The following is a 20,479-nucleotide window of genomic DNA, read 5'->3' as shown; positions in this document are numbered from 1 at the left end:
AACTGTAAATATATCCATATTGTTTTGCAAATACATAACTTTTCCAGTAACCCACTGGATACAATTCCAAGAACTATGTTTTTCAAGTAGATTATCGATATACAGAAAGACAAAATATGTTAAGAAATTAAAAATTTCCTTTGAGATTGTTAAACATATTCAACTAAACTAGAGCATGGAGACTCATCAACATTCAGACTTCTTTTATATCTGAAACTTTGTTATTTTCAATGACATCAGTGTTTTGACATGTAAGACCCTGTCAGTTATGAGCAAGTAGATACACAATGTATTCCATTTTTTACACAAAAAACACCTGTTGTTCTTACAGTCAACTTAGCAACCGCACGATATAGAATCACGCAATAAGTCTGCTCTGATAGAATCCAGTTTCATAACTGGTTTGAAAGAGTTGCATTCACCCATCCATCCATAATCTTTTGGACCTTTGTACAGGATAGAGAGAATAGCCCAATCCATAGCCTGTGGGGGGATGCATAATAAATGCTGAGTGATTATTCCTTTTGCCGAGTTTTTCTTATAAGCATGATACCGCACCTCTTAGAGTGATGCACACTTTTTCTTGAACTTGTCAACTATTAAAATGAATTAAAAAGCTTTTTTTTTTTCTTCATCACTTCCACAGATGAATTTGAAGCATTCACCACACGAATAGCTTCTCATGGTCGAAATTTTCTTTTTCCCTCTTCCATAAATAGTGAAGACTGTGTCACAGCCTGTAAAGCTATGAGCGAGTAATATATTTTCGATCTGAACATGGGACATTTTGTCCATAACCTTGTCAATTTCATATACTTTGCCTGAACTGGTCATAAATACCTTAACATGATTGGTGCAATAGCAACACCAAAACATCAGTGTCATCGCAAAAGACATTAACATGTTTCCATCTTGACTGTACATCTTAGTTTCTTTGACAATGAAATTATCTGCATCTTGTTTTGCATTCTTCATGTATATTCCAGTTTTCATAAACTTCTTGTTCAATAATGTGATGAAAGCTGCTTTATTGGAAGTGTTATCCAGAAACCTTCTTTTGTCAAAGTCAATTTCAATTGTGGATGTATGTCAATGTCATGGCACAGATGTTTTTGCCTTTGGTGAGCATGGTCTTTGGTCGAGCTCTCTCATATCCATTGCAGACAACAACAAACAAATCGCTTACTGACATTATGCAAATACTCAATGTATTTCAATGTAAGTTGGCAATAGGTCTTGCCTAACTTCCATTTGATCTGATGCAATAACCACCCTCCGTTGATAACAGTTGTTTCGTCCCTGAGAGATCGTATATTAAATTTACTAATACAGTACAGGCAGTCCCCGGGTTACGACGGGGGTTCCGTTCTTGAGACGCGTTGTAACCCGAAAATCGTTGCAAGCCGGATCATCAAAAATCGTAAGAAAACCTTACTTTTAATGCTTTTGGTGCATTGAAAACTATGTAAACTGCATTCTTATTGCATTTTTCATCAAATAAACCTTCAAATATTGATTATTTTGCATTTTTGGTGTCATATTTCTTCTGGCAGATCAGTTTTGTAGGCGTCGTAACCCTGGAAGTAATTTCTGATGAATATAATTGAAAAGCGCCTTAACCTTGGAACGTCGTAAGCCGGACCCGTCGTAACCCGGGGACTGCCTGTATATGGTTATGTTGTCTAAAAGATAAGTGAATCAACAAGTTTTTCAGCTCAGTATGAGTTTTAGGTTTATTATTAATTACATATTACCATTAATGTCATCATTACCATTATTATAGTTTCAAAATATACCGTACTCGCATTAACCCTAAGTACGTATATAAAATCAATATGATGGTCATTTTTATTACAAGTGAAAATATTGCATTTCTAGGATTCCAATCAACACACTGTACAACCTATACCAGCTATAAAAATCACGCCAAATATAGTTTGTTATACACTGATAGAAAGGTAATTTATAGTACTTTAAATTATATTAATATATATTATATATTATAATATATATATTATATTATATATATAGATAATATATATATAATAAATATAACATAAAATTAGATATATATATATATATATATATCTAATATAGATATATTAATATTATTATATTATATATATATATATATACATATATATATATATATATATATATCATATATCATATATATATATAGATATCGTATATATATATATATATATATATATATAATAATACCGACACCTTTTATTTAGGTGAGCGAGTCAGAGACTTCTGACATGTCCAATTTAGCAGTTCTCTGGTATCATAGCAATATTTTACTAGAAATAGTGCTAAAGAGACACATTTCACGGAGCGACACGGCTTCCTCGCCCAGAAATAGATTTTTCCTACGTCAAAATCCCTTATATAATCCCTTAATATATATATATATTATATATATTAATATATTTATTAATATATATATTATTTATAATTATATATATAATTTAATTTATTTTATAAATTATATATATAAAAAAATATATATATATATATACTATAGGGATAAATATTTTACTATATATATATATATATATATACATATATATATATATATATATATATATAAATATATATATAAATATATATATATATAGATATAATATATATATAAATATAATTATATATAAATATATATATAGGAGGGACACAAAAAAATCTGAAAAAAATGCATTTTCTGGGTTCTTAGGTGAATCTTTGTCTAGCCATATTAGCTATACTAATTATACAAAGTATACATTACTATATACCACTGGAAAGATAATTGAGCCTTCTTAATTACAGCCATTTAACATTTAGGCACAAAATGCAGAAATGTAAAAAATTCACGATTTTCTGTGGGATTTTACCCCTCTAAAAAGTTTCTTGGGACCGAGGATTTCAGTTTTTTTTTTTTTTTTTTTTTTTTTTTTTTTTTTGGGACTGGGCCACCAAAAGGAATACATTGGTGAAGGAATTTCTTGTTTGCAAATTTTTTCCAGGTTTAGATCAAAATGACACTAATTTGCCCTTGCTAAAAGTCAGACAGCTGAACATAGTCGTTCACACTTCTGTTCAACACCTTATGTAAAAGACCCATGGTTTTACATTGTGTAGGAACACATGACAAATTCTTAAAATTACAGTGGTACCTCGACATACGAAAGGCTCAACTTACAAAAAACTCGAGATACGAAAGCAAATACAAAGATTTTTGTGGCTCTACATACAAAAATTGTTCATGATACGAAAGGTTGTTGCTGTAAAGTCCGAGATTCGCCTGGACCACCGATAACAATTTTAAAACTTGCGCGCCGCCAACTAAGTAGACTTGCCACCATCCTCCCACTCTCCCATTGGTTCCTGATGCTAGTCACTGCCATAAGATCCTGCTCTCCTATTGGTCAGCATCTCTCCCATCGTGCTCTATGTAGCGGCGTGCTTTTTCGGCCACTTCGCGGCATCATCGGTATCGTAAGCACGAGGAATTCGTTCGTTCTATACGATTTCATTTATTAACATAAATTCGTTAGTGATTTTGTTGTAGTGCTACTTTATCGTGTTGTGTGAGAACTTTACTTCATACGTATACGTACTACATAACTTAAATTATGTTCAGTATATACATAGTCATGGGTCCCAAGAAAGTTAAGTAGGAAAGAAGAGGATGCTTTCTTTGGAGACAAAGATGGAGATAATTAAAAAGTATGAAGCTGGCATGCGATTGAGTGTGATCGCCAAGGAATACGGCCGAAATCCGTCGACAATAGGCATCATCCTTAAGCAGGAGGATGCCATCAAAGCAGCTACACCTTCCAAGGGCATGACTATTTTGTCTAGCAAGAGGAGCCACATGCACGACGAGATGGAAAGGCTGCTTCTTTTCTGGATAAAAGACAAAGAAATCGCTGGCGATACGATAACCGAGACGGCAATCTGCCACAAGGCCAGCGCTATTTTTGGCGATTTGATTGCCCAGGCCAAAGACAATGGAGGAGAAGGGACATCGACGCCAACCATAAAGTTCAAGGCTTCTCATGGGTGGTTCAAAAAATTCTGTAAACGGACTGGCATCCATTTGGTGGTGCGGCATGGGGAGGTTGCCAGCTCAGACATGAAAGCCGCCGAAGCCTTTATTAAGATGTTCGACGAGATGACGCTCAACAAAGGTTACAGTTCTCAGCAAGTCTTCAACTGTGATGAGACTGGCCTTTTTTGCAAAATAAATCCCTCGTCGGACGTACATCATGGAGGAAAAGAAGAAGCTACCCGGGCATAAGCCTATGAAAGACAGGCTTACGCTCGCACTTTGTTCGAACGCCAGTGGGGAATGCAAGGTGAAGTCCCTACTTGTCTATCATTCAGAGACTCCTCGAGCCTTCAAGGCCCACAAAATGCTTAAGGAGAAGCTTCCAGTGATGTGGAGTGCTAATGCGAAAGCCTGGGTAACGAGACTTTTGTTCACGGAGTGGGTAAATCTGTGTTTCGGTCCGACAGTGAAGAAATTCTTGGAAGAGAAGCGCCTCCCTCTGAAATGTCTGCTGTTGTTGGACAATGCCCCTGCTCACCCTCCTGGCCTCAAGGAAGATATCCTAGCGGAGTATTCGTTTATCAAGGTTCTTTATCTTCCGCCTAACACCACCCCTCTCCTCCAGCCCATGGACCAGCAAGTGATATCGAACTTCAAGAAGCTGTATATAAAACATCTCTTCAAGAGATGCTTCGACATCACTGATACCACAAACCTCACCTTGCGTGAATTTTGGAAGGAGCATTTCGATGTTGTGATATGCATCCGACTCATCAACCAAGCTTGGCAGGAGGTTTCGAGGCGAACCTTGAATTCTTCATGGAGGAAACTCTGGCCTGATGCTGTATCCGCCCGAGACTTCAAGGGATTTGACGTGGGCAAAGCTGGTGCTGCAGATTCAGGAACAGTTGATGATCCTGAAACTGTTTCACAACCAGATCTTGATGAGATCGTTGCACTCGGCAAGTCCATGGGGCTGGTCGTCAACGAGGACGACATCAATGACCTTCTCGAGGAGCACCAAGAGGAGCTTACGACGGATGACCTAAAGGAGTTGGAGGCCATGCAACATAACGTCATTCAAGAAGAGTTCTCTAGCAGCGGCGAGGAGGAGGAGGATGACCCTATGACAACAGCAGAAATTAAGGATGCTCTAGCTGCTTTTCAAAGGTGCAATCATTTGTAGAAAAGAGACACCCCAAAAAGGCTTACACAGGTCGTATGTTTGCACAGTTCGATAACGTTTGCCGGAGTTGTTTCAGATCATTTTGAAAAGCAGGCAGAAGCAATCTTCCTTGGATAGTTATTTTTTAAAGAGGCCTTTAGTACTAGCAGGAGTAAGCAAAAAGGAAGATCCAATTGATACCACACAAAAAAAACAGAAAGTTAAAAGTGGCGAAGAAATTGAAATTTTGTGGGGGAAAAAAAATACCTAGTATAAAAAAGTTAAAAAAAATGTATAAAAAAAAAATTTAATTTTAAGTTTTTTGTAAAGTTAAGTGTTCCAGTTTTGTTAACCCTTAAACGCCAAAGCGGTATTTTAAAAATCGTCTCCCGTATGCCGGCGGCGTTCGCGAGTGAGCGCCGAAGCAGAAAGAATGTTTTTTTCAAAAAATCACAGCACGCTTGGTTTTCAAGATTAAGAGTTCATTTTTGGCTCCTTTTTTTGTCATTGCCTTAAGTTTAGTATGCAACCATCAGAAATGAAAAAAATATCATTATCATATATAAATACTGGAATATATGACAGCGTGAAAAAAATTTAATATAATTGTATACAAATCTCGCTGTGAGCAAAACGGTTAAAGCTAATGTGTTAATTTTTTTTCATCGTATTGTACACTAAATTGCGATCATTTTGGAATATACCACATTGTAAAACGATCAAGGCAACACAGAGAAAATATTATCACAAAATGATGCAGTTTTCAAAAATCACCATAAATCGAAATATTGTGCAAGAGACTTCCTGTTTGTTGCAAAATGAAGGTAATTGATTGAATATTACTAGACTGTAAGTGTTGTAGCTTACAATTGCAGTTTTCAACCATTTCAGTTGAGTTAAAATTGACCGAAGGACAAATTTTTTCTATTTATCGTTATTTATATGAAAATATTTCAAAACTGATAAAAGCTACAACCATGGGTTGTCTTTTGTTGTATTCTACATGAAATTGCACACATTTTCATATATAGAACTTTATGTAATGGCTAATTTAAACTGATGCAAACATGACGACAATCGGACAAAAAAATTTATGATTTTTTCGGAAGAGTTACCACACTTATGTAAGGAAAAAGTTTATTTCATAAATTCACCATAAATCAAAATATTGTGCTAGAGACTTCCCATTTGTTGCAAAATAAAGGTAAATTATTGAATATTACTAGAATGTAATAGTTTTAGCTTACAATTGCGTCTTTTGACCATTTCAGTAGAGTCAAAGTTGACTGAAGGTTGAAATTTTTGAACTTATCATTATTTATATAAAATATTTCAAAACTGATAAAAGCTACAACCATGGGTTATTTTTAGTTGTATTCTACATAAAATTGTGCACATTTTCATATATAAAACTTTATGTAATAGCTAATTTAAAATGGTGCAAACATTACGACAATTGGACGAAAAAATTTCCGATTTTTTTCGGAAGAGTTACCGCGCAGACGTAAGGAAAATGTTTTTTATTCATAAATTCACCATAAATCGAAATACTGTGCTAGATACTTCCAATTTGTTGCAAAATAAAGGTAAATGTATAATATTACTAGAATGTAAGAGTTTTAGCTTACAATTGCGATTTTTTACCATTTCGGCCGAGTCAAAGTTGACCGAAGCTTGATTTTTGGCACTTATCGTTATTTATATGAAAATATTTCAAAACTGAAAAGCTACAACCATGGATTGTTTTTGGTTGTATTCTACATGAAATTGCGCACATTTCCCGACATAAAACTTTATGTAATGGCTAATTTAAAATGGTGCAAACATTACGACAATCGGACGAAAAAATTTATTATTTTTTTGGAAGTTACCGCATGGACGTAAGGAATGTTTTTTTCATAAATTCACCATAAATCGAAATATTGTGCTAGACTTCCCATTTGTTGCAAAATAAAGGTAAATGATTGAATATTACTAGAATGTAATAGTTTTAGCTTACAATTGCGTTTTTCGACCATTTCGGTAGAGTCCAAAGTTGACTGAAGGTTGAAATTTTGGCACTTATCGTTATTATATGAAAATATTTCAAAACTGATCAAAGCTACAACCATGGGTTGTTTTTAGTTGTATTCTACAGGAAATTGCGCACATTTTCATATATAAAACTTTATGTAACTGCTAATTTAAAATGGTGCAAACATTACGACAATCGGACGAAAAAATGTTGGATTTTTTCGGGAGTTACTGCGCGGACGTAAGGAAAAAGTTTTTTTTTCATAAATTCACCATAAATCGAAATTTTGTGCTAGAGACTTCCAATTTGTTGCAAAATAAAGGTAAATGATTGAATATTACTAGAACGTAAGAGTTTTAGCTTACAATTGCGTTTTTTTACCATTTCGGTCGAGTCAAACTTAACCAAAGGTTGATATTTTGGCACTTATCGTTATTAATATGAAAATATTTCAAAACTGAAAAAGCTACAACCATGGATTGCTTTTTGATGTATTCTACATGAAATTGAGCACATTTCCATATATAAAATTTAATGCAACGGCTAATTTAAAATGGTGTAAACATTACGACAATTGGACGAAAAAATTTAAGATTTTTTCGGAAGAATTACCGCACGGACGTAAGGAAAGTGTTTTTCATAAATTTACCATAAATCAAAATATAGTGCTAGAGACTTCCAATTTGTTTCAAAATAAAGGTAAATGATTGAATATTACTAGAATATAAGAGTTTTAGCTTACAATTGCGTTTTTCAACCATTTCGGTAGAGTCAAAATTGACCAAAAGTTGGAATTTTGGCACTTATCGTTATTTATATGAAAATATTTCAAGCGCACATTTTCATATATAATACTCCCTGTAACGGCTAATATAAAATGGTGCAAAAATTGTCAAAGTGACGAAATAATTTCTGAGATGTGTCACTGATGCTTTTTGGTGCGAGAAGAAAGAAATTCGCGCTTGCGCGCCTGGGTAACGATTGTAAACAAAACAACGCCTCGATCCGTGAGCTCCCAGCATCCCCCAAGGCGCGTGATTCAAAAGTTTTCACCTAGTAGGCCTATAACTATTTTTCCGCAAATTTAAAAAAAAAACTTTTGTAAGTCGACGTACCATACGTCCAATCGGCATACTACAGACAATATTAGTCGACGTTTAATATGTCCAATCGGCGTTAAAGGGTTATTGTGTTTCGTAAAGTTAGTGTACGTACTATAAGAAGTTTTCTGCCGTTCGTCTTCCTCCTCTGTCGCCACTTTTGGAGATAGCCTCACTCGAAAGGTAAGGTTCCACATTTTACTACATACGTACGTATGTGCGTACAGTATTTCTTGTATGCAACGCACACTAATATGTACACTTTATTTACAGGTATATGTACATATTAAGTTAGGTATTGAATGGTCCAAAATTGTTGTAGTATTTCATTGTTTATAGGTTAATTTAGCTTTATTATGAAATTTACAGTGGTGTTTTTGTAGGGCTTGGAACGGATTAGCCATTTTACATGTAAAATGTGGTTCAAGATACAAAAAGCTCACGATACGAAAGCTGCCTCGGAACAGATTAATCTCGTATCTCGAGGTACCACTGTAATTTGTATTTTTCCTAATTATATAATTATACAATTTTATGCTCAGCGCAGCCACCCCTCATTCTGCTTCCTGGGCCAAAAGGCAAAGTAGGTGTATACCAACTGGGTGGGTGGGACTCCCACCTGTAGACGATAATTTAGTATTATGTATTACGTCTCCTTGTTTAAAGTTAAATGGCCATTTCCAGCTGCACTAAAAGTAATTCCTTATGTATAGGACCTCAGGTTTGTATAGTCAGGAAAAGAAAAATATAAATTACTTTAAAAATTTGTCATTTCAAAATTACACAAACTAGAGCACTGAAATACATACACACACAAAACATAAAATTATGTCACATATGGTTACACAATAACACATTAAAAATAATATAAAATCCCAAAACACTTAAATAAACTACTAAACAAAATAGTTTTATAAACCAACAAAATTGAGTTGAAAAATTTCAGTGGCACAACAAGAAAAAAAGTAATATGTACAGTGGTCACCCTGTATTCGCGGGGGGATAAGTACCAGAATTCCCCCATCCTTCCCCCCCCCAATAGTTGGAACCCCTATAAAAATGCTGAAAACAGCCTATTTTGTTAGTTAAAACTCAAGAAAAAACCACTTAAATGTTTATACTTGGTTTTTATAATAGTTTTATCACAAAAAATGCATTTTATGATTAATTAATAAAAAAAAACCAGGAATTTCTGGATATTTCTCATAGAAAAATACCACGAATAGCCAAATTTTCCGCAAATAATGAGGGGAAATGTTACCAAGAGAAATCTGCGAATGTGTAAGTCCACGAGTATGGGGGGTCCACTGTATACTGTATATTTCCGCGTATAAGGTGACCTTTAGATAAGACGAGGTAAAAAATCATGGCGAATTTTAATTAATTTATCTCATATCTGTAGTATAGGACGACTTCTAAATTACAAAACCAAAATGTTTTTTGGATAAATTGATTATGTGCAAAAATTAAACAGTACAACTACATTTATAATAATGATGACTTAAATAAAGATAGTTTTGCTTGTTGTATCCAATTACAGTATACAGGCGGTCCCCGGGTTACGACGGTTCCGGCTTACGACGTTCCGAGGTTACGACGCTTTTTCTTAAATATTCAATGGAAATTCCGTCCTGGGTTACGACGCTTGTTCCGAGGTTACGACGCTGACGCTTCCGACGCTCCGAGTTAACGACGCTTTTAAAAAACGCATGCTATGATAAAAATCCTTTATAGTTTAGCACAGTACATAATAAAAATATGTTTTTGGTTACATTACAACAAAAATTTTGAGGTTATGATGATTTTTGACTTTTTTTTTTCGTATTTTTTGAATTTTTTTACTGACGCCGCATATGCGGAACTAGTTTGCGGGCGAATGAATACACTAGCTTGGGATGCGCAGTTTAAAACAGTCCAAAAGCGCAAATATAATGAAAAATCATTGCTTGTTTCCAGTACATAATTAAAAAAACTAAGTTTCTGGTTAGATTACAACACAAATTCCAAGGTTACGACGTTTTGTTATGCTTTTTAACGATACCTCATATGCAGAACTAGTTTTTGAGCGGAGGTGCATAAATTAATTAACGCTATTAAACTGTATGGTAAATTGACCGAACAACGACCTCGGACGGTCGAGGACGCCAAGCGTAACAATACGAAAGGACGCCACTTCAATCGCGTGCCTGCCTGCATTCCACTAGGTTGTGTGCTGAGACGTTGCTGAAATTCCTTGCCATTTTCGCAAATTTACAATGGCTCCTAAACGCCAAAGTACTTCCTCCGATGATAGTTCATCCAAGAAGAGGAAGGTCATCACGATGGAGGTCAAATATGACGTGATAAAGCGTTCGGAGAAGGGAGAAACTAACACCGAAATAGGCCGTTCTTTAGGCTTGAGCAGGACCACGGTGGTAACCATTGTGAAGGATAAGGAACGTATTCTGAAGCACGTTAAGGATGCTGCACCGATGAAGTCAACGGTGATAAACGAGAAGCAACGTAGCCAGAGCATTGTTGAAATGGAGAAATTGCTCATGATCTGGCTGGAGGACCAGAACCAGCGAGTGTTCCGGTGAGCTTAAGTGTGATCCAGGAGAAGGCTAGAGCGCTGCATGAGGCAGTAGTGAAAAAGTTTGGCGAAGGCAGTGCTGGTGGTGAATTTTCCGCGAGTAGAGGTTGGTTTAACCGTTTTAAGGCTCGTGCAAATTTGCATAATGTGAAGCTGCAAGGTGAAGCTGCTAGTGCTGATAGCGAAGCAGCAGAAAGTTTTCCAGGTGGTTTGGCTGAGATAATTAAGGATGGTGGTTACACGGCTGACCAAGTCTTTAATGTGGATGAGACTGGATTATTTTGGAAAAGAATGCCAAATCGAACGTACCTTTCCAAGGAGGAGAAGTCAGCACCTGGCCATAAAGCTGGAAAGGAGCGACTGACTTTGCTGTTTGGGGCACCAATGCAAGTGGTGATTTGAAACTGAAGCCCTTGCTGGTGTATTTGGCCGAGAATCCCAGGGCGTTTCAAGGGCATTTTCAAGAGTCAACTCCCTGTGATTTGGAAATCTAACAAGAAGGCGTGGGTTACCTTAATGGTCTTCGAAGATTGGTTCAATGACCATTTCGTGCCAGCAGTGGAGCGGTATTTGACTTCGAAGGGTCTGCCCTCTTAGTCCTGGACAATGCCCCTGGTCACCCTTCAAATTTGAGCGACATGCATCCTAATGTGAAGGTGGTGTACCTCCCACCCAATACCACATCGCTGATACAGCCAATGGACCAGAGTAATAGCTAATTTCAAGGCTTACTACCTTAGAAGGACCATACGTTTTGCTTTGAGGGCCATAGAAGCTAACAAGGAGTTGACACTGAAGCAATTCTGGAAGGGCTACAACACTGCAGATGCAGTGAAGAACATTGCAAGTGCTTGGGACGAGGTGAAGACGACCACTTTAAATGGGGCCTGGAGGAAACTGTGTCCACAGTTTGTGCACAGTTTTGAAGGCTTTGACCAGGCAGAAGACGTCGAGACTGTGACGAGGAAGATCGTAGGGCTAAGCAAGAGGCTGCAACTAGATCTTGAACCTGATGATGTAACAGAGCTGCTGGCTTCCCATGGAGAGGAATTGTCTGCAGAGGACTTACTAGAACTTGAACAACAAATGATTGAGGAAGAGGAGGCGGCACCAGAGCCAAAACCCAGGTCATTAACTGTGAAAGGCTTGTCAGAGGTTTTTACTCATCTGGAGAGAGCCTTGGCTTCTTTTGAGGCAGAAGACCCTAACGTTTCTAGGTTTGACAAAATCAAGAGAGGAATCATGGATTTGGTGACTTTCTACAAGGAGACCCTGAAGGAGAAGCAGACGAAGAGAAGTGTGCAGTCCAGGCTTGACACTTCTTTCACAAGTCTCCAGTACCACCACCTCCCACTCCTAGTCCTGGTAAGGAATTCTGAACTGTTTTACTAATTTATGTGTTACAATAGTGTACATATTAAAATGTGTTAATTTTTTAATGTAACAACTAAATGTAAGAGTAAATTGTAACTTCATTAATTTTCATCATTTGTAATTTTATTGCAGAAGTGGTGACAGTTCCAGATCCCCCTGTACTACCTGTGACAGTTCCAGATCTCCCTGTACTACCTGTGACAGTTCCAGATCTCCCTGTACTACCTGTGACAGTTCCAGATCCCCCTGTACCTGGACCCTCTGTATCAGCCCGCCCACCTGCACGTGTACAATCAGGTAAGCAATTTCATTTTTCTCATTTTCATGTTGGAAATTGTTTACACCCTACATACATACGTACACTAACTTACATAGTGGTACAATGTGTTTGATGTTGCATAACCTTATTTTTTTTTTTTTCCATTTCAGACCCCTTTGATAGTGACAGTGACCCAATGACCCTGAGCCTTTCCATGGTTTTGATGCCTCGCCCTATACAGGTAAGGAATCCCTTAACAAATTTGTTTAAAATGTTTTATAAATTGCTAATAGAAATTTTATTAAAAGTGTACATATGCTACAATTACATCCACCTTATAATTATATATACCCTATCATTCTTTCCAGATGTAGATGTTCCCTCATCAGTTGATACGAGTATCACCTCTCCAGAGCCCAAATCAGTTTGATACGAGTAGTATCACCTCTCCCATTCCTTCAGGTAAAAGAATTCTTCATTTTTTATATTGAACATACGTATTACACACTACATATGTCAAACAGTAATAACATGTGCAGTAGTTACAGTAGTAGTAACTATCATTTTATATATTTTTTATCATTCCAGACTCCCAAGCACCTGCCCATCCCACTCCATAGCCCAGCCACCCACTCTCATGTACCATATGGCCATCCCAGAAGCAAGCCAACCACTAGAATTTGGTAAGGACATTTTTTTTTATTAATGTTTTAATATTACATATGTAATAACCATGTTATGTATGTAACATACATACTATAATCATATGTATTACATTATCATTCCAGACTGGCATGCACCTGTGACTTACATAAACCAGACCTCTACATAGCCTACATGTCTTCATTTTGCTGAAGGTAAGGAATTCTCAGTTGTGTTTAATGTTTGCATACGTACAATAAATTTTGTACACCTAAGTGGTTACATACTGTCCTTTAATATTAATTCTTCATTCCAGACTGCCCATCATCCTAGCCTGTTATCTGTGATAAAGCACACTGAAGTTAGGTTTGGAATGCATCCTTATCATGAATGCTCTACACCTCCACCTCCATCTCCCACAACCTAGGTAACAGCTTTGAGACTCACTAAAAGTTGGTAAGTTATGTAAGGAATTTCTAAATTAAGTTTTATACTACATGTTATATGTGATATTAAACCACTGTATGGTGCATATTACTGTATGTAACTTACTATGCATAGAGTACTTACTGACAAAATTATTTTTTGTACATTCCAGAACCCCCTGAATGATGTAGGCTATGGGGCCACATAAGACTTTGTCCATCCAGGGTTACATTGAATGCCAAATATAAACTAAAGGTAAGGAATTAATTAACATACATTAACTCTTTTAGTACTCTTGATATATCTACAGTAATTAACATATGCATTCACAACTTTCTGTAGTGTATATTTTGTACACTAATTTTGTTACTTTTTCCTTCCAGAACCAACATTTTTCACACAACTCCAGGTTGTTACTACAAGTGTCATCAAGGGATAACTACTACAAGTAGAAGCACCATTTTTGGATGGAAAAAACCCTTCAGGAAAGTATACGTATCACATGTAACATGTAGTGTAACAAAATATGAACAGTAAGGTTTTTACATACAGTAGTACATATTACATACGTACATAACTTTTTTTTACAGGAATTTCCAACCAAGTTTGATTATGTACATATGTACATGTTATAAACCACTGTACGTATGGTTACTGTATGTAACTTACTAAACATACATAACATGACTTAACTTTGATACTTTTTGGTACATTCCAGAAAACCAGGACCCCCTCCATGATGCAGGCTATGGGGCCACATAAAACTTTGTCCAGGGTTACTACATAACATAAAGGTAAGGAATTATACATAGTAGTAATTAACATACATTAAGTAAGTTTTATATACTAAAAAAAAGTGACCAAGATCTCTCACATGGGATAAGTGATCAAGGTCCCTCATGGATTGGTACTGTACACTCCCTGCTGAACAGGGGGTGTAGACCAATCATTTACAATAATGCATACCAGTTGATATTAAACCACTGTATGGTGCATATTACTGTATGTAACTTACTATGCATAGAGTACTTACTGACAAAATTATTTTTTGTACATTCCAGAACCCCCTGAATGATGTAGGCTATGGGGCCACATAAGACTTTGTCCATCCAGGGTTACGTTGAATGCCTAATTTAAACTAAAGGTAAGGAATTAATTAACATACATTAACTAAGTTTTATACTACATGTTATATATGTGATATTAAACCACTGTATGGTGCATATTACTGTATGTAACTTACTATGCATAGAGTACTTACTGACATACTAATTATTTTTTGTACATTCCAGAACCCCCTGAATGATGTAGGCTATGGGGCCACATAAGACTTTGTCCATCCAGGGTTACGATGAATGCCAAATTTAAACTAAAGGTAAGGAATTAATTAACATACATTAACTTTTTTACTCTTGATATAACTCAAAGTAAGGAATTATAAACTAAAAGTAAGGAATTAATTAACATACATTAACTCTTTTACTCTTGATATCTATAATTTACATATTGCATTCAGGACTTTGTGTAGTATTTTGTAGTAATTGTGTTATACTTTTACCTTCCAGAGCTACCAGACTGGGATTTTAGTGTACTCCAGGATCTAACAAATACATACGTACTACTACGAAGTGTACAGTGCATAATATATAGTGTTTAGTGTATAATCTAACCTAAGGATTAAGTGTAGTACATTGTGCTTTTTAGTGTCACAAGAGTTTAATAAAGAATTATACCTTCAAGAACCATCCTTTGCCATTGGAATAACCACACTACACATCATGCAATCTACTTGCATGTCACACAGGTAAGGTCTCTAACTTTTTCTTAGTTTAAGGCATATTTCCAAGTGTCGTTCCGGCTTACGACGATTTTCGGCTTACGACGCGCCTCAAGAACGGAACCCCCGTCGTAACCCGGGGACTGCCTGTATTACTATTATCATATTGTTACTGTATTACAGTGAAACATCATGTACATAATTTGCGTTTGATATTATTTACATTCTCAAAATCTCAGCTGATTGGAGTATTATCGATATCTTCATTGCCACCATTTGTTAGAAGAGATATAATTCGGGGATACCTTTTATTGTAAATTAACGAAGTTTGGTTGAAAACATGCACATATTACTTCGTCGTGAAGGCAATTTCTCCAGTTCCGAACATCATTTAACTGCCTAGCAATTATTAGTTTCATTAAACCTTGGCTATAACCTGGAGCTTTAATTTACTAATATTCTTTCTTGAGATCTCCATTGCATGAGGGATGAACAAAAATGTAATTTATTTTTACTTATGGAAGCCACTATAGAGAATCGGTGGGGTTTAACAAGTTGACAATTTTACCGGAGCTCTTAAAAACGCTCGACAGTTGCGGTAAATGACGTTAGCAATCGGCTGTTTCTCAATTCGGTTGTTTATGTCATACATTTACAATAATCGCTTCATCCAGAATTCTAAAAACTGGAATTTTTTACTGGAGGTATTACAGTTGGAGAGAGAGAGAGAGAGAGAGAGAGAGAGAGAGAGAGAGAGAGAGAGAGAGAGAGAGAGAGAGAGAGAGAGAGAGAGAGAGAGAGAGCATTGTCTCAGTTAGATTGCTACACTGATAAATATCCACTTGCAAAAGTCGAATAATCACTGTATTGAGAATAATGATAATTTTAATAAAATTTGTTTTACTGTATTCACATTGCATGTATTATCGTATTACAATATATGAACAGAGCGATGATGCGTCATTTGCATTCTAGTTTTGTTTACAGTCTTAAAATAATCAGCTGATTGCATTTTACCAATATCATTACTGTCTTTAGTTACCGAGTGAACTTAAGGGGATCGGCTGCCTAAAAAACCCCAAAAATATGAAACATATTCGATTTGCTGAAAAAAATTCTATGGCTTCGTAGAGCATTCAAGAATGTGTCCACAAAGTATTATGCTAAAATTCGCCTTACTTTTTTAGTTATGGCCTGAAATGTAACAATAACTTTATACCCACAAAACACCAGTAGCGCAAATGATTTAGTCTGGTATAGTTTTTGTGATATATGATACGAAAACTTCCTTTGAAATGAAATATATAATATCAATAATAGCCTAATTGGTACCTTCTTAGTTATTCCTAGACAAGACAAAGCACGCATCATGAGTCATGAGGCTCAGCGCGTGGCCACAGGCCAACAGTTGCCTATAAAACTTGCACGTTATAAGGTCGCATTTTTTCACGCTCGCTAGCCTTGACTGAACTCTGAGTTTTCTGCAGTGTTTTTAGTTTTTCACCATGCCTAAAAGGTCCAAGACTTCACTTCATGCCTCTAGAATGCGGAAAAGCCAATTGGATATGCCCATCGAAGAAGTAGAACAGAGAATTCAAGAAACTAGTGCCATAGAGGGGAATGAAGCGACGACGGGAGAGAGAGAGGCCGCGCAGCAAATGGCGCACGGTATGATCTCTGCTGACCAGAGACCAACCACATCCACCCCTAATCGTCTCTTTATTCGTTCATCACTGCTAAAGGGCAATGATATTTTAGAAGAAGAAAGCAGTAGATCGGAAGCTGATATTATCAACGATAGTGAAAATAAAATAATAATAATAAGTGAAGCAAGACTTGAAAAATTACTTGAATCACGAATACCGAATTGTGGATGCAAAGTAATTCCGAGGATCCATTTGGCAAGGGATGGATTTGAGACACTAGTAAAAAAGATATGTCCTAAATGCAGAGGGAAAATTATTTCAGAACCTGCAAAATGCCCACCAATTTCTACAGAACGAAGGAAGGCACCAATTTACAAAACCAATGTGGCAGCAATCTATCATTCTTTGTTGGAAGATTATGGATTTGCGGGACTGAAGAGATTACAAGGAACACTTGGTATAAAACCAATGGGAAATAGCAAGTATTCACGCCATCTTAGATATCTTTACGATAAAATGGATACATATTTTCAGATGAAACAAGGGAAAATCTTTGAAAATATAAGAACATACTACAGGAATATATGGGAATTGTGCCTGATGAAAATGGAATACTCAATATTGACGTATCCTACGATGGGACATGGATGAAAAGAGGCCATGTTTCTAATGTAGGTATGGGAGTCATAATAGAAGTGTGCACAGGATATGTGATAGACTTTGAAGTGATGAACAAAGTTTGCAAAGCATGTGCCGCTAAAACGACTGAACTAAAAGAAATGAAAATAACAGAAGAAGATTTCAACGTGTGGAGAACCCTTCATGATGAAGATTGTAATATAAACTATGAAGGTACATCAGGAGGGATGGAAACAGAAGGCGCCATAAGGATATTTTCAAGGTCGCAAGATTTGGGATTCCGCTACGCCACCTTTGTTGGAGATGGAGATTCCAGCGCTTATAATAGTGTTTTAGCAATGAACGGTGGAAATGGACCGTATGAAAATTTTAAAGTGGCGAAAGTAGAATGCATCAACCATGTAAAGAAAAGAATGACTAACAGAATGAAGAGACTAAGAGAAGATGAAAAAGAAGAGAGAGTAACAAGAACTGGAAAAAGAAGAAAATTTAGTGCTCTAGTGGAAAGAATGAATTGTCGGATACAAACATTAGCATAATGACTAATTATTATGGCAGGGCAATCCACCATAATATTGGTAAATCATGGATTGATATGAAGAAGGATATAATGGCATCATTCAACCATATATTCAGTTCCAAAGAAAATCAACGTCATGGACTTTGTCCAAAAGGGGAAGATTCTTGGTGCTATTTTCAGCGCAGCATAGCAACGTGTAAAGAAAGAGAGAAAATAGAGTTCAAGAGATCTTCAACAGTTATCAATTTAGATGCTGAGAGTGAAAGGAAAATAAAGGCTGTGTATGAAGCACTGTCTGAGAAAGAATTGCTTGAACGCTGTGTTCGCTGTCTTACACAAAACGCGAATGAAAGCTTTCATTCAAAAATTTGGAACAGAGCACACAAGACTAAGTTTGCTGGAGCACAAAGAGTAAAGTTTGTAGCACAAACAACTGTGCTTGACCATAACTTTGGATACAGAAACGCAACACTCTTCCAAGAATTTGGCCTATCTTCTGCTCTTCAACGAAGCCTAGAACTTCAAGATAAAGAAAGAAGAAGATTGAGTGCCAGAAAGAAGAAATTCCCAGAAAGAAAGAAAATACACAAGAAAATTCAAGAATATGAAGCCGGAGGATTTTAAATAACCACATAACCTGGCGACAATGAATAGTGTAGGCAACTATGAATGATACCCTAGGCCTAGAGTAATACCTTATGACAAGATCAGACAAGGGGGGACCAGGAGCCTAAAATTTATAATAATGTGTCTTAGGCACAAAGATAATCAATTAATTAATATTCCTATTCATAATAATTTTGCATTAATACTAAAAAATAAAAACTAAAACCATAAAATTAATGGTAACACAGTCTTTTACCTTTTACCTATAACTTTGAAGGCCCGTTTCTCAAAACATAAGTTTTTCACCTTCAAAATGTATCTCCTCCCTTAGTATTGAACCAATCTAAATGAAATTTCATATATAATATGAGGAAACATGGTAGATTAAATAAAAGCCGGGGATTTTCAATATTTTGAGTTTCTGATTTTTGGCAATTTTTTTCCTGTAAATTTTCTGGGAAAATTTCATAAAAAAAAAAAAAAAAATTCATATCTCGAAAAATAATTGAAAAATAAAAAATCCTCGGCTTTATATCAAAGGTCCATATGTGTTTTATATGTGGTTCAAATCTCATCCCTTAAAACCAAAAAGCAAAGGAGGAGATACATTTTGAAAATGGCCACTTTTGGCCAAAAAATGCTCTGGCGTCACAAAACCTAAGGTCACTGAACAAAAATTTTTTCCCCAGAAGTTCCACACAATATCCTTTAACAAACCCCCATATATCAACAACCTGTCGTTAAAAAAGTCGGAAACCGGCCGATCCCCTTAATTCAGAGATACATTCCTTTCGTAAATTTTCAAAGGTGGGTTTAACAAAGATCCTATATCATGTTTTTCATACTGACGTTGCCTAAAAGGGAAACCATTGTTTTGTTTCGTCGCCATTCTCAAACAACCACTAATAAAAATACATACAATAATAAACGATAATTATTGTACTCAATTATCATTCATAAGAGTGAATTGTTCTAAACAGTTACAAACAGCTTTGCATGTTGCCTCATGTGATGTTCACTGCATTTTCGTTGTATAAGCATGGAGAACGTGAAAATAGAAAGTGTCAAAATAATTTTAAAAATTATGATTTGTATGATATCAACGACAAAGCCGAAGTTGACTCGCCAGAACCAGACTGGAATCCCAGTGATGGTGGTACATGTGACCAATCTTGTGATATGTATGAGAAACTTAATGTAAAATTAATATTGTTATCCTAAATGTTATTATTACCGTAATTACACTACCACTGAAGTTTCTAAAAGGTTACCGAAAGGTAAAGGTTGCTGTATAAGCATGGAGAACGTGAAAATAGAAAGTGTCAAAATAATTTTAAAAATTATGATTTGTATGATATCAACGACAAAGCCGAAGTTGACTCGCCAGAACCAGACTGGAATCCCTGTGATGGTGGTACATGTGACCAATCTTGTGATATGTATGAGAAACTTAATGTAAAATTAATATTGTTATCCTAAATGTTATTATTACCGTAATTACACTACCACTGAAGTTTCTAAAAGGTTACCGAAAGGTAAAGGTTGCTGTATAAGCATGGAGAACGTGAAAATAGAAAGTGTCAAAATAATTTTAAAAATTATGATTTGTATGATATCAACGACAAAGCCGAAGTTGACTCGCCAGAACCAGACTGGAATCCCTGTGATGGTGGTACATGTGACCAATCTTGTGATATGTATGA

The 20,479-nt window shown here is 36.0% G+C and overlaps 1 protein-coding gene and 2 long non-coding RNA genes across 5 annotated transcripts in view; 2 read left to right on the top strand and 1 right to left on the bottom strand.

Moving 5' to 3' along the window:
* The window catches only part of LOC135215588 (aldehyde dehydrogenase, dimeric NADP-preferring-like), a gene marked incomplete at its 5' end in the record, with an annotated part of 210,827 nt that overhangs the window by 49,638 nt on the left and 140,710 nt on the right, over positions 1-20,479 (bottom strand).
* LOC135215586 (uncharacterized) lies at positions 13,483-14,106 on the top strand. Its single transcript, XR_010314734.1, has 3 exons — positions 13,483-13,618; positions 13,761-13,843; positions 13,972-14,106. It is a non-coding gene; the product is annotated as an uncharacterized LOC135215586 (long non-coding RNA).
* LOC135215585 (uncharacterized) lies at positions 14,120-15,509 on the top strand. The gene is made up of 4 exons (XR_010314733.1): positions 14,120-14,382; positions 14,650-14,732; positions 14,881-14,963; positions 15,154-15,509. It is a non-coding gene; the product is annotated as an uncharacterized LOC135215585 (long non-coding RNA).

The sequence above is a fragment of the Macrobrachium nipponense genome, chromosome 5 (genome assembly GCF_015104395.2).
Source record: "Macrobrachium nipponense isolate FS-2020 chromosome 5, ASM1510439v2, whole genome shotgun sequence".
Classification (NCBI taxonomy): Eukaryota; Metazoa; Arthropoda; class Malacostraca; order Decapoda; family Palaemonidae; genus Macrobrachium; species Macrobrachium nipponense.
The sequence above is the reverse complement of the archived record's forward strand: the minus strand, read 5'-3'. Positions and strand labels throughout refer to the sequence as shown.